The 16,097-nt window shown below is 42.1% G+C and overlaps 1 pseudogene; it reads right to left on the bottom strand.

The window, feature by feature from the left end:
* Positions 1–2,747: 2,747 nt before the first annotated feature.
* On the bottom strand, positions 2,748–4,878 carry LOC123084312 (cytochrome P450 704C1-like; annotated as a pseudogene).
* Positions 4,879–16,097: the final 11,219 nt, after the last annotated feature.

The raw sequence follows: 16,097 nt of genomic DNA, 5'->3' as shown, positions 1-16,097 counted from the left end.
AAATTACAATGATTGTATATTGACTGCATATATTCACTGTATAGGACTGAATTCAGTCAAGAAAACCTGTCAATTTCTATTCACTGCATATATTCACTGTACAGGCTATCAAGTTCTATTTCAGCTCAAGTTCCATTGCTTTTGTTTTGAAACTGCTTGGTAAATTAACTAGGAGTACATGAGTATACAGGATCAAGCTAACCGAAAATCCTTGATATTCCCCTTTCGTAACTTGCAGTGATTATTTTGTTTCTGTTCTCTTAAGATGTACTAGATGGATGACCCTATGATGATTTCTTGTGCTGTTTCTTTGTGCATACTTCAGTTTGTTATCGTCAGACGGCAAGAGAAGTTGAAGATGCCGGGCTGATAATGTTCTAAACTGGAAGTCAAAAAATACTACATGGAGGCGATAATGCTTTAATATGAACTGGTGGCTATGATCCACGCCAGGGGCAAAGGGGCCAACATGGATTAGTGGCCATCCGGAGGAGGCAAAATTTAAGGCCTAATGATGCAGCGCAACCGATTTGGCAACATGCTAATCATGCGGAGCACATAATCGTTAGGTCTTAATGCCCTTTCAGGAAAGAGTGTGACAAATTTGGTGATGGGTGATAACATGAGCCTCAGCAACCGTCCAGCAATATAAACCAGGTCAAATAAATTAAGCAGAGGATTTTTTGTTACAGAACTGACGAAAGGATCAAGTAGAAAATAGTAGGCGTGACAACAATAACAATAGGATTCATTACTGTGTAGATTACTTAATGACGCAGCACCACAACAGGGTGACAGTGTTGGCCTTGGCTTGGCCCTACACACAACATTAAACCAAGAAGGCAAGATCACTTTTCTTTTTAATCCTGTTCATGGTATATTCAATTTATTATACATATGGATTGAACATACAACCCATTAACAGTCGCCCAAGGGCCGAGCGAGGAGCTATGCCACGTGGGCGTTAGGGACGGGCGAGGGAGAAAAACAGATAGCTGAAAAGAAAAGAATATCGGCCAGATAACACCTCCCTTGTTTTCTCTTCCCCACGAAGCAACCTCTGCTCCTCCTCGTTTCTCTCCTCCGCCTCTTCCTCCAGGGGCAGTTGCAGAGGGACCTGTCAAGGCGGCAAGCAGGATGGGTGGCCAGCTGATTCTTTGCCGGATCTCCCAGCTAGGGTTGCCGCCGCCGCCACCCTCACCCGCGCTCGCGTTCTCTTCAAATCCGGCTGCGAGCTCCACCCCCTCCAGCGGTCCAGCCTTCGGAGGACAGGGGTGCAGGGCAGTGGTGGACGGGCCTGTGAAGGAGCTGCAAGAGGCGCTGCATGCGGACATCCAGGCCGCATCATGAAGGAGCGGGAGATGCAGAGCTACATCAGGACCGCGAGCGCTAGGTCGCCGGGTTAGTCCTCGTCAATTTGGAATCTACAGGACTTTCCACGAGTTCTGCTATTAAGGTTAGCCCTCCTCAATTTGGAATTCTGAATTTAGACTCCTAGACTTTGATTTGTTCTTTAAGTTTCTGATGATCTTGCGATTCAATACACGAAAACAAGGATTCACAGAAGCAAAAAGGCTGATTGGAGTAGAGGAATTAGTTTTTGCAATAAGCGTGATTGGAGTAGAGGATTTTTGTGTGTGCAAGGCAAGGCAAGCCAATAGGCAGAGCTCCCATCTAGCCAGGGGAAGGAGACGCACGCATCATCACAGTTGGGGATGGGGTGTATCAACAAATGCATGATCAACTCGCACCTAGCTGAAAGCACACAAAGGTAGCACGTCACACCAGCCCGTACACAAGGAGCAGGGCTTGCTGTAGTCTTGACCAACACATGTACACGGAGATCAGCTTGGTTGATAGCTATTGTTGTCTCGGCAGCTCTCTCTTAACTGGGTGGTAGCCTTTGATTATCAGTCTATGACAAAAGTTCGCGGCAAGCTACTGAAGAAATCAATCGACCTGCCTCTGTTGGCTAGCTTTGGCTAGATTGCATGTGTTCTTGCTCATGGAGAAATTGATCTAGGGCTATAAAACAAACATATGTACTGTGGAAGTACACGAAGAAACACTTGCGATTGGAACAAGGAAGGTGCTGGCCACAAGGTTGATGAATGAGAATACAGAGATTTCTTGACAGGTCGAATTCATCTTGATTTCCTAAAGTGAACCAGAATAGTGCATCTTTTGGCAGTGCTTTAGAATACTTAAACAGAGATAGTTATTACCTTCAAGATGTACTTTTGACTTGTGGGATTTGTAACCTGTTAAGTTCTACAGATTTGACATGCAAACTACTCAAAACTTGCTCATAGCTCTGTATTACATGGATCCTTAGCAACTATATGCGCTTTTTGTTCATGTTGTGTTGATTTATACTAGGCATTTTGTTCAGGCTGTATTATATTGATTGTAAGTCAGAAATGTACTAAGTAGTTATATCGCAATAAGCATGGGCTTATTGGTTTTCATTCTACCTTCTCAATTTTTGTTACTGTTAACAGTACCACCATAATCAGGCATATTCACCGGCGTGGCGTGCCGCTATATCTGACAGAAAGTGTGCTTTCTCAGCATGAAGATAATAGAATGGGAAGGTATGATCTTCATGGGCCTTAGTGGTACTATCATATTATGAAAACTCCTGCAAAGTTCATATAATGATCCTTGTTTCAGACTCAGTTCAAAGGACCAAGCTGATCAATAGGTTTCAGCCATGGCTAGCTATCCTCTCTTGCAATTTTGTGATGTCATGTTTTAGCCATGGCATAAATCATGTAGTTCATTCCATCTCCTTTTATTACTCGTTGGCCGTTTGGCAGTACATCACCTTCATCTGCCATCTTACCATCCTGAAAAGTGTAGCACAAATTAAGTTACTGTGTATGCCAGATCCAAATTAGATTATGTCGAAGCTATCTGGACTTGTTATTTTTGGACTCTACTATTAAAATGAATAGCATGAGGAATGATTTGTACCACCGGAACACCAGGATACAGCCGGAGAGTCTTGGTAATCGCAGCATGGAGGTAGTGCATTTTGTCAATAGCACCTTGTTTCAATCTTGCGGTGAATATTTCCATGCTGGTATCTTCTTGAGTCCACTCGACATATTCTCTGATTTCAAAGGCAACCTTATCCTGCACTACTGGGTTCTTGCAGAGCATGTAGAAGAACCATGTAAGGGTATTCCCTGTGGTGTCTTTACTAGCAATCAGGAAGCTGAGGACTATGTCACGAAGGTAACGATCGTTCATCGTCCCAGGATCATTCTCACTTTCCAGTATGAATCTTGATAGTATGTCATCTCTGGCTTTCTGCATTTATCATAAAAGATAGAATTGAACATATGTAAAATTTTGAAATAGTTGTAACAAACTATCATACAGGTTGACTTACATGGCCACTTATGTTCTTCATGATCTCTCTCTTTTGATGGATCAACTGTATCACAAAGTCGTCGATTATCTTTATGCTCCTCTTCAGTTTGGCTTCTGACCCGATATTAAGATACCTTTTCAACTCCCAGAACATATCAACATACCGATGGTAAACAAGATAATTTGCCTCATCGAAGGCCTTGCTGAATTCAATGCTGGATTCATCTGATCCGGATAGCGTGTTAAGGTCAAAACCGAATCCCACTTTGTAAACCCGCAATCAATCAATTAATTCTTATCTTTACTTTGCTCACTCAGAAATCTTAGTAATGCATAGCCCAATTCAGAAGTTTTGGAGAAACTATGTTTACTCTATTTGCCAAGAATAGCTAACTGAATTTTTATTTGGCCATTTAGGTCTAGGATTTGATTTGCTTCTCTCTTTTGTAGTTTAAAGTTCTAAATTTGACATGCATAGAGTGAACTATTAAAGCTAGAATTATGATCTTAGCACTTACAGTACTATACTGTTTATATTGAGGAAGTACCTGCAAGTTTATGGTAATTCTGTTAGCTGCTGCAGCTGAGGTCTTCTCTGCCAATTTCATAGCATTCATTCGGAAAACATCACTGCTGTAGTCACGTAGCACTTTGGTTGAGAACTCATGGCTTGCTAGCTTTCTCTGGTGTTGCCACTTCTCTCCATCTGTAACGAAAATCCCATTTCCAAACAGATCCTTCACGGTCTCCGTGTTGAAGGCCCCCTGTAAAATAGGATCCATCATTGCGAAATTATAGTCAGACAAAGTATTTCCACAGGCACTCAGTTTACTCTCTAAATAGAACTCCCTCCGTCCCATAATATAAGAGCGTTTTTGACACTAGTGTACTGCAAACTAGTATCAAAAACGCTCTTATATTGTGGGACGGAGGTAGTAGTATATTATTAGTCTGACTAGCATGAATGAAAATTCATAGGTGGATAGAACATGGCAATATGTTCTACAGACTACTCAAGTTTTGACTTTTGGCCATCCTCTTCAAATTTTGAAGGATCCTATTTACCATCTGACATGCATACTGAATCATCTACCACCATCTTACTAGTTAGCAAGAAAAACAGGAGGAACAAAAATGATGAGCAAGGAAAACTACCCTGCTGTATTTACTGAAGTTTGTCTTAAGGATATGCTCGATGACGGCAGGGTCGGCGGTTAAAATCTCACTGTGCCCAGGATAGACAAGCCTAATGGTGGGGTGCAGGAGTGCATACTTCACATGCTCATCGAAGATCTTGTCAAAGTTGTTGAGCTGCCGGAAGACGGTCCCGGTGAGCGGCGGCCGATCATGGGCTCTCTGGGTGAACTCTCTGATGTAGAAGACGGCAAAGGATACAACAACGCCAATGATGTAGAGGGTGATCACCATCAGGGCTAAGGCGAGAGCTGAGACTACACATATGCCCGCAGATGCAGCAAGGGAGGAGAGCTGGGGTGCCATGATCAGCGCTAGCTGCTGCTTGCTGAGAGTAAGATTACCATGTTCAGCATCTTATATATGTGATCCGCGGGTCCACTGTATTTGTTTCGATTTGGTCAGTGTCACTGTCTTCTAGGAGAGGACAATGACATGAATGTTTCTATATTTTCATGTTTTGGACAGTGTTGTAGAAAATGGGTAACTTGTTTTCAGAATATGTTCATGTCTTGGGAGAAAATTCCTATGCGCTGATCAGTCACCGAATATGAATTTGTGTCTGCAAATAGAGTTTGGTAAGAGTTTGTGCATATCATTTTGACATGAAAGGCTTTCCTAGCAACAAAGATCTCCATAAGCACATCTCTCGCTCTTACCATGTCACTCTGCTGTTTCAGGATAACCACAATTCAACTTCTCATTCATCGAAAAATTGGTACTGGTAAATTGTCCGCCGACATGTTGCGGCAGACTGCAGTGCTGGCAAGTACAGTGCCCATAATTCTCTAAATCTCTATAGAGCATTGTTGTATGTTATGAAGTAATTTGCATTGTTGTACCAGCAAACAGAAGAAAGGACATCCGGAGAGGTAGTGACATAGCTGAATCCGTGGGCATGGCTTCAGCAAAACTGAATATTGCAACCTAATTAACTGGAACGGCAACTTGACAGCAACACCTATATGACGTAGCTGCTGGATTTATCTGCTTGTATACATGTGCTAGGCCAACCTTTCTTATGTGAGAGGGGGAAGAGTTCACCTCTTTGAAGGATGAGAGTTTAGAGGCCGCATAAGAATATTTTAAGGTACACGAGATTTTGAATCTAGAAGATGCGATGAGCCGGGTGACGATACCGTTCTCTCCCCGCTTTCCTCCTTTTGAACCCTAATTCATTTCCCCGCCTCCACCTTTCAGTTTTATGAGGCAACTGGTTTTGGTGCACTAGTGACTTAATTCAGCCCGAGTTCCATATGGAGCTGAGCAGTCTAAGGCATGAGCTTTGTGTCTGAGGTATGATCCACCCGACTTGTTGATAGAAGCCTCGAAAAAGTGTTTGCTAATGTTCTGGTGTCTCTGATTCCTGCATTGTGTCCATACATATCTCTCCTGTCCTTTCATTATGGTATACTCTCTGTTTTTCTGGTTGTCTCTAAAACGTCTTATATTTATGTACAGATGGAGTATCTCTTATGGGCTCACGTATATGCCCGATAAGAGAATCATTAGTTAGAACTGGCAGATATTACCATGAGTTCATACGTGAGAGAAAATTATTGGTTACGTACAAGAACAATGCATGGATTGGATTTTTTTTTGCAATTTGTCCCCTCCACCAAAGCGACCAACAATTCAACATCCAGCAAAACGGAGGCACACGCCAAAGTCTAGAAATAAAAGCATATCAATAAGGCATTAATCACATATGACTTGCAGTACATCTAACAACATATAGGCAAATGCCTTTTTTTTATTATATATGCACGAGATCAAGCTATTCTTAATACTAATTTCTTTGCAAAGATACTTTCGAAAGTGTTAAAAATAGCAATAGCAAGAAAACGCAGCACATAAAAGATAAAAAAAACTTACTGACAAACACTTTTTCACACCAACACCCTTGCAATCCGAGAAGAGATCACCAGCTCCCTCTACTAGATTAGACCGACCTGTATCTTCCAGCGAATAGGAATGTAATCAGCTCCTCTAATTATGATTGTTTTTTCCAGCCCAATGGAAGTTTAATTATGCTCGTTTTTATATCATCCTATAATCCTTCAATTATGCACATTTTTTTATCCTTATCTTCCAGCCCACAATATCATGAGCTCCTCCTTTAATTATGCATGTTTTTTCGGGCCACAGAAACTTTAATTTACATCAGCCCATAATCCTTCAATTATGCACGTTTTTCGATCCTTATCTTCCACCCCACAATATCATCAGCTCCTCCTTTAATTATGCACGTTTTTGAGCCCATAAGAGATTTTCAGCCCATGATCCTACAATTATGCACTCATTCAGCACACAAATATCCATGTTTTATGCCGCTGTCATGTACCGTGAAAAGCCCCCCCCCCCTGCCCCGACCTTGCATGTGAGAGATCCTGTTTAATTACCTCCCGATAGACAAAGACGTTGAACATATATAAATTGGTAAGAGTTAGTTTTGTGTAGCGAGGTGGGCTCGCCAAGCCCAGTGTGAGGCCGCATGCGTGCGTGCGGTGCATGAAAAGCTAGCACGCATGAAAACCAGCTTACGTGACATCAAACGAAACCAAATAGCTTACGTGACATCGAACGATACCAAATAGCCTACATGAAATTAATCAAAGCGGGACCAAACGAAGCAGCACGAAACGAAGAAACCACCTCCCTTTAATAGTAGGTATAGAACTTTGGATGGATGAACAATATAGTTTGGTAAGTATGGGAGTTGTATATATATAAAGGGCGAGATGTACGGAGAACATCACTCACTCAAGTATGAGAGTTTGGTGGGGTATTCACTCCGACTCTACAAGATGAATGCTGGTGGCCTCCTCTATCCTATAGGAGTGGTTCTTTACATGGTGGTAACTTTTTTCGAAGCTTTTACCTGGTGGTAAATTGGTAATCACTCATACTTTGGGGGGCTGCTTCAAAACTAATTATCGAACTGTTGGGTTGACTCACTTGACCTGGTTGTGTACACTTGTATTCCCCCTTGTACAACGCCTCCTCTATTCTACGTACTTTCTTCCTCCGGTACAATGCTGTTTTTCTATTTTGGTTAAAAGAAAGGAGGATGGGCTCTAGCATTAGGACGTACGTTTAACTTGTTTGCCACACTGTAATTTGTAGTTTGGGATGAAATTATCCTAAAACCTGATTTTTATGCTACTTGTATTACTTTGGAGATCATGGCGAGAGTATGATATTGTTGTTTGAAGAGGTTGGTAAGATGTTGACATATGTCGCAAATCCACTAGGCAGCCTAAATATCCTAAATTCTATTTTATTCCTGTCTGTGCCTAAGCATTGTAATAATGCTGAGGTTACCTTTGTTCAAATTGGTCACCATATTAGGATCAAGCTCAGTTTTTCCAATCCCTCGGCATATAAGAAAGTAATTTGGGTGCATCATAGTTGATAATTACATTATTCGTTGGCGTTGGAAGTTGTTGTAGAGATATTTGAGACATTATAAATAAGGCTTATTGGTTGGTAGTCTCTTCCTTTGATTAAATTTTGTTTGTACTTCTTACTGATTTGAATATTTTGTCGCCTGATTTCTCAGTTAAGCCACCTTACCTTCTGGCTTTTCAAAATTGAGGAGAAAAGCTCCCAATTCCATTTAGCATAGAACTGATAACACATCCTAGGACCCAGCTCCCAATACAGCCTGCATGCCATGACCTCAGCTAAGAACAAACCTTGTGGGCAACAGGCAGCGAGAAACAAACCCAAGCAACACAACACGGAAAATTAATACACAACACCTAACTCAGCATTATTGAACTCATTCTATGCCACGACCATAAGAACTGAACCAAAGCAGCGGACGGAACTTCGTCTGTGGCTAATCTATCAGCACTAGGACAACCTGGCACAAATCATCGAACATGCTGAGAACCTAACAATATGATCCGCCATATGTCCAGTACGCACTATTATCTAATGTACTGACGTCTCCTAATCCAATATGCACATACAAATGCTCCTTTTTTTATCACCATCTCCTTTGTCTATGTGGTTGCCCCCTATCTTATGTGCTAATGTATGTGCCATTAGGAGAATCACTAGTGGGAATTAGGAAGTGAAGACGAATGACTAATATATGTATAGTGTTCAGGATGTAGTGGTATATATAAAGGGAGAGATGTACCTTGAACAGTACTCGATGTGAATGCCAATGTCCAGCTACATCCTAAGACAATCTCTTACATAATGGTAACCATTCAGTCTTTTTACGCGGCCCTGATAATTATCTGGTCATCCAGTATAATCTATGCCTCAGCGATATAAAAAGCACAGGCTGGCAGGGATACTGCCCCACAATAATTTAACTTGGTTTCATAGTTATTTCTCCAATGGTTGTTTACAAATGTCATACCCCTCCCTTGATACTTCTAATCTCTTAATTTTACTTTTCACTTCTAGTTATTTTTATTTTCATTCTGTGTATACGATAGTTTCTACTTACATAATATTTTCCTTTGTTATGTTTTGTTAATAAAAATAATGATGCCTTGTGCACTCAAGATGTGCACTTCAGAGGGTGGGAATACCCCATGACACTAGGGATAATATCTAATAATTGACTCCATGTTTGTCATTATAAAGAGGATTCTTATTTCATTAGGATGTGATACTCCCATCCATAGTGAGATGCATGTGGTGAAACTTTGTCAATCTTTATGTTACATTGCTCTAGTTAGTACTCCTACCGTTCACAAATATAAGATGTTTCACTTTTTGTGTGTCACTTTTCGTGAATCGGATGTACACAAACACATTTTGATGTGTTTCTTCACTCATTTCAGTCCGTATATAGTTCATATTAAAATATCTAGAACATCTTATATTTGTGAATTAATGGAGATAGTAGGTTTTAGGCGTTGCGAGTGTGTGTACAGTGGTGTGTATGCGTGTGTGCCCGTCTACATTGTACAAGTTGTTTTAAAAATGTCATTACTCTAACTTATTTTCTCTGATTTTCCTTGAAATTTGCGAGGGAATCCATTGGAAAACATTTACCGTACACAAAGACTGTGCTAGTTCTGGCCAACAACACCTGCCATCATAAACACTAGGTTTGTGTGCTCAGCCTCTTCCCAGGCGCACCCGACAAAGAAACACGGTGGGAGCACACGTGTGTACATAGACTGGTGTGCCATGTTGGTGGCCTCAAGCCTGCATCATGAGCCATCAGAGGCCAAGCTCTTGCGACCACCATCTACCGTAAGTCAGCACGCTGCGCGGACTCCTCAAACATAGGTATGCATGCCTGCCCTAACTCTAAAATTGCTTATATCTTGTAGCTATTGTCGTTTGAAGATGTTGGCCAGCCGTTGATGGGTCTCAAATACACTAGGTAGCCCAATGTTGTTTTCGGGACCTTGTAGTTTCAACTTTTATAGCCATCTGTTGTAGCTTTATCGTTCGAATTGGCCACCATTATTACAATCACGTGTTTCGGTAATCAACATCTAATAAAATAAGAGCAGCGTTTTGGCCCCCAGGCTCTGATGAGCCCAGGAGTAACCAAAACAATAGTTATAAATATTAAATAAATCAAAAAATTCCAATTTTTTATGGAGAAAGATGACTGAGTGTGATGGCTGTCCCAAATTTCAGAGCATTTAGATGTCTGAGTAACTCTCAGCAAAAAAGACCAATTTGAGGTCTGTGATTTTTCTTACTATTTGTGCATTGTTCAGACCTGATATTTTTTTGCTGAGAGCTAATGAGATGTCTAAATCATTTGAACTTTTGCACGCATCTCACACACTCAATCATCTTACAGGCAAAAAATGTTTTTTCTTAATTTTCTAGTTTATGTTTTTTAATTTACTGTTCACCTGGTGCAGATGAGCTGGGGCTCAGAATTGGATATTCGGTTGTGTGCATCATACTCATATTTTGATGAATCTATGAAGGGAGAAGTTTTGTTGGAGATCATAAGGAGAGCACAAATTAGGCTTATTTGTCAATAATCCTTAGCTAATCTTTGTCTTCTATTTGCATAAAGTTGTTTAATGAATGCCTTCATTATGCTATAGTAATTCAGGTACATCAAATATGTGAATCATAGAAAAAGATTACGCGACTTCGCATCTAGGGATGATGGGAATTGAGCACCGCACGATATTGCGGAGAACCTAGACTGCTTGTTGTTTGGTGAAAAAAAGTTGTATTGAAGAGGCTAAAGTTCCAGAAGACCCACAAATGACGACAACATTTTTGGACCCCTTCCTCCCCACACGACACAAGCCATCACAATCCTCAATTTTGCTTCTATCAACTAATACCGGCATTAGCGATCTTTTTATCGCAAACGAGACCAAAGTAACCGCTATATCGTGGAGGGTCTGGTTGAGGTATCTTTGTTTGTAGCCTGTCCAATGGTACTAGGGCTCTGTGGCGCATATAATAGAACATACCGAGTATGGCTTGCTAATGTCCAGATGTCTCATATTCCTACATATCCAACCATGCATCTCTCTCTGGTTCTCTTCGCATGGTCTCCTATTTATTTAGTTTCCACAAATCTAATGTCCAAATATATTTGTTTTATAAGAGAATCATGGAATAGAGGTGCCAATGGATGAATTATATGGTTTGGTGAGATGGGTGATATATAAGAAGGAAGAGACAGACCGAAAAATTATTCTTGCAAGTCTCGAATTGGCGGAGAATTCATTTCCTCTCCATAAGGTGAATACCATCGATGACCTATTGTAGCCTAGAAGTGTGGTCCTTTACTTGTTGGCAAACTTTTATTTTATGCAAGAACATTTTGAATATTAATATTACCAGTGAGAAAATATCATCACTCACGAGGATGTGGCTATTCTGCACGGGTGTAGATGAGCCTGGGCACCGAATTGAAATTTTAACTTATGACCGCTATTATTGATATTCTGGATGACGAAGAAGTTCCCTGTTAACTAAGATAGGTGGATCTATCTCTGGTTTTCATCAACTCAAAACATATGCTTAATTAATAGGCGTGGACGCATGCCTATGTTGGCACATGTGTACCATTTTTTTGAATGGTCATTTATAATAATTAAATTAAAATGATTGTTCCTTTACGAAGATCGAAAGGAAAATATCACGGTGGTCATCAGGGCAGACTTGCTCTGATCATTGCACACTCATGATCTAGGAATGGCATATATAAAAAAGAAAAGGAAAAAAACCACAAGACTATGCTTTTTGAGAGAATTCTACATGAAATTTGCACGAATCCTCCAAAGAGAAGCAATCGGTGAAGGAAACAATGCCCAACCCCTCCGTAGCCCATGCGAGTGACTGAGGGAACCTAGCGCGCCACCAGCCAGGACTCCCGATCTATGAATAGGCTCCTGGAGGCATGTATCAATATCATCGAACCTGTCGACAACTAAACAATTTGAACAGCCTGATATGAAACACAGACGATTTGCTAATATCATGATGTCTCAAATTCCTGCATGTCCATTCATCTCGCTGGTTCCTTTAGTTTGGTCGCCTCTATCTATGTGTTTCCCACCTATCGTATATCCTACTTTATATGCCCAACAATAAGAAAGTCACTGGTTATAAGTGTGGATGGATGAATAATAGGTCAAGATGGAGTGGTGTATTTAAAGGGAGAGAGAGACATAGAACAATACTCACATAAGTGTGAGATTTGGTGGAGTATTCATTTCTCTCCACGAGCTGAAATGCTGAATGCACATGGCTTGATTTAAAGTGGAAAGATATAAATAAGAAGAATTTCCCGGAAATGTGTATTCAGATCACGTCACTTATTCTGGGACGGAAGGAGTATGATTAGTTTGACTACTTTGAGTGTAAATTCAAAGGTTGATAGCACATGGAAGTATCTTCTACAGACTACTTAAGTACTTACTTTTCACAATCCTCTGTTTAAATTTTGCAGAATCCTATTTAACAGCTGACATGCAGATAGAACCATATACCACCTTTTTATTTGTTAGCAATAAAGAGAGAAAGAACAAAAATGATGGGCAAGAAAAACCCTGTTGTATTTACTGAATTTTGTCTTGAGGAGATGGTCGATGATGGCAGGGTCGGCGGTTAAGATCTCTTAGTGTGCCCAGGATAGTCTAGCTTGAAGATGGGGTGGGGGTGCCGGTGAGGTGGGGTGAGAGTGGGGGCCCAGGAAGAGAGAGAAGTGAGAAAAAGACACCGTGGGAAGAGTTTAAGTGTCTCACGGACCTTTACCGAGCGTCTTTCGATGCGGCTCTCGGTAAAGGTCCTAGATCTAGGGTTTATACCTTTTATGAGAGTCTCACTCGGTAAAGGATAATACCTTAGATCTAGGTTACCCTTTTACCAAGAGCAGCCTCAAAACATTCACCAATACCGAGAGCAACTCTCGAAAATGACAACCCCCCTCCACAAATGGCCTACGCATGTTGCAAAGGCATCACGTAGGATTTTCCATGCCGCTTCTGGGCATGATTTCATGTGCCACCTTGCAAATCTACAACTTCCGATGGTGAACCCTAGCGGTGCAATAAATGTCTCGAATATTGCACGTGGGTTCGAAAAATGCGGGGGCTTGGCATGTGTCATGTGATGGCCTCCTTTAAGAGCACGAGAAGTTTCGAGGCCAATGGAACAACAGGAACAACACTTCCTTCACAAAATGGACATGTTCCTTTCGGTGCCCATAGACTAACTCGGAGATGGTGTGGTTTACAAGCATCCTGACTTGAGGCTTATTCGAAGCGTGCACAAACTTTTACCACACCCTGCATGGGCATGTCATGACACCGTGCCAAATCCTGAGCAATTCCACCATCATACAATTTCCCGAGGATTTTAACGGTTGCATCAGTCATGCCACAGAGGTAATTTCGCACCCCGGTTGTAGGGCCTGCCCCTACATCATCAGCACGTGGCTTACGCATGTTGCAAAGACATCACATAGGATTTTTCATGCCGCTTCGAGGCAAGATTTCATGTCCCGCCTTCCAGATCTACAATTTCATGTGGTGAAACCCTAGCGGTGCAATAAATGACTCGAATATTGCACGTGAGTCTGGAAAATGTGGGGGCTTGGCATGTGTCATGGGATTGCGTCCTATGAGAGCACAAGATGTTTCGAGGCCAACGAAGCAATAGGACCAACACTTCACAAACCGGACACGTTCCCTCTTGGTGCCCACAGACTAGCTCGTAGATGGTGTGGTTTACAAGCGGCATGACTGGAGGCTTATTCGAAATGCACCCAAACTTTCACCACACCCTTCATGGGCCATGTCATGAGACCATGCCTAATCCCGATCAATTCCACCATGTTACAATTTTCCATGGATTTTAACGGTTGCATCAGGCATGCCACAGAGGTAATTTCACACCCTGGTTGCAGGGCCTGCCCCTCCCACATCAGGACGTCATATACGCATGTCGCAAAGACATCATGTAGGATTTTCCATCCTACTTCTGGGCATGATTTAATGTGTCGCCTTATAGATCAGCAATTTCCAGCGGTGAAACCCTAGTGGTGCAATAAATGTCTCGAACATTGCAAAGCGGGTCCGGAAAATGCGGGGGCTTGGCATGTGTCATGCGATTGCCTCCTTTGAGAGCACGAGAATTTTCGAGGCCATGAAGCAATAGGACTAGCACTTTCTGCACAAACCGGACATGTTCCCTCTCGGTACACACAAACTACCCCGTAGACAGTGCGGTTTACAAGCGGCCTCAGGGGAGGCTTATTCGAAACGTGCCCAAACTTTTACCACACCCTATAGGGGCCATGTCATGACACTGTGCCAGCTCTCGAGGAATTCCGGCATCATACAATTTTCCAAGGATTTCAACGGTTGCATCAGGAATGACACCGAGGTTCTTCCGGTAACCCAGTGGTAGGGCACACCTCTCCCTCGTCTGTGCAACGCCTAGGCATGCTACAAGGACATCACAAATGATTTTACATGCCTCTACCAGGCATGATTTCATGTGCCCCCTTGCTGATCTTAAATTTCCGATGACGAAACCCTACCAGTGCAATAAATGTCTCGAATATTGCACGTGGGCCTGGAAAATGCGGGGGTGTGGCATGTGTCATGCGTTTGCCTCCTTTTAGGGCACGATAAGTTTCGAGGCCAATGGGGCAACATGACCTGCACTTCCTACACAAACCTGCAATAAATTTCTGAAAAATAGTAATAGTTGAGTTAATAAAACAACGCCGGCATCCACCATTAAAGAGATGGCCTATCACTTTGAATCTTCTCTGCCCGAAACAGGTGAACATTCAAAGTGATTGTCAATCTCCTTAACAAGAGTGTAATGAATACCGAAGCGTACTACATCTAGACTGTCCCACTATTTAAACATGTTATGTTGCATGTCTCTAGGTGAGGTGGTACTAAAGTTTGATGGGAGCCTTAGCTTTACCGAGAGCTGCTCTCGGCAACTGTTGCCTTACCGAAAGCTGCTCATGGTGCAGGTACGGTTGGATCATAAAATTAATACACATTCTTAATTTTGAACACCGAAGTGTAATTCATCTGTCGGACTATCGGACATGCAAAGCGGTAGGCGAGGTGGAACCAAATAGGCAACCGTTAGTTTTACGAGAGCTGCTCTCGGTAAAGAAGTCAAAACATGGTTGTGCTGTTACCAGCCGCCGGATGTGCCATGTGGTAGAACGTTGTCGTGCGGCACTGCTTGGCTCTCGGCAAATAGTGCCTTTGCCGAGGTCTACTCTCGGCAGTATCATGTGTTTACCGAGATGCTCCTTTTGCCGAGAGTCATGCTCGAAATCTCTTATTTTTCCGAGTGCCCGTGTTTTGGCTCTTGGTGAACAGCCTGACACCCGGTGTATACAAAATTTCCAGTAGTGTTACCATTCATAAAAAATTTGGTGCCCACCCGCACAAAAATGTACACGGGTAAATGTCACCGACATATTGGGGTAGACCCACAGTGCTAGCCAGCACACCCAATCTATTTTGTGTTGTATTTGTGGAGGTTCGGACTAATTCTCTGATTCTAATGCAGAGCTTGTTGTATGCTATGAACTAACTTTCATTGTTGTATCAGCAAATAGAGGAGAGGACGTCAGGGGAGGCAATGATATAGCTGGTAACAGCAAAAAAAGTGAAATAGTTGGTTCCGTGGGCATGAGTTCAATAAAACTGGATATTAATTGCATCCTGATAAACTGGAACGAACTTGATAGCAACACCTACACGATGTATGTTGCAGTTGGATTTATGTGCTTGTTTACATGTGCTAGGCAAACCTTTTATGTCACAGGAGGAAGATCTCATGTCTTTGGGGGATGAGACTTGACAGATACAACATGAGATTCCAATTTCAGAAGATGCATTCTCTCCCGGCTTTCCACCTTTTGAATTGAACTTTAGTTCATTTCCCCGCCTCAAACTTCCGATTTAGTGAGGCAACTAGTTGTGGGGCACTTGTGACTTGATTGAGCTTGAGTTCCTTGTGGACTTTAGCAGTCCCACCTTCCCTGCGTTGATCGTTCGTCGAGTACAAATTTGTATCTG

This window comes from Triticum aestivum, chromosome 4A (assembly GCF_018294505.1).
Source record: "Triticum aestivum cultivar Chinese Spring chromosome 4A, IWGSC CS RefSeq v2.1, whole genome shotgun sequence".
NCBI classification, from domain to species: Eukaryota; Viridiplantae; Streptophyta; class Magnoliopsida; order Poales; family Poaceae; genus Triticum; species Triticum aestivum.
This window is presented reverse-complemented; position numbering and strand designations above follow the sequence as displayed.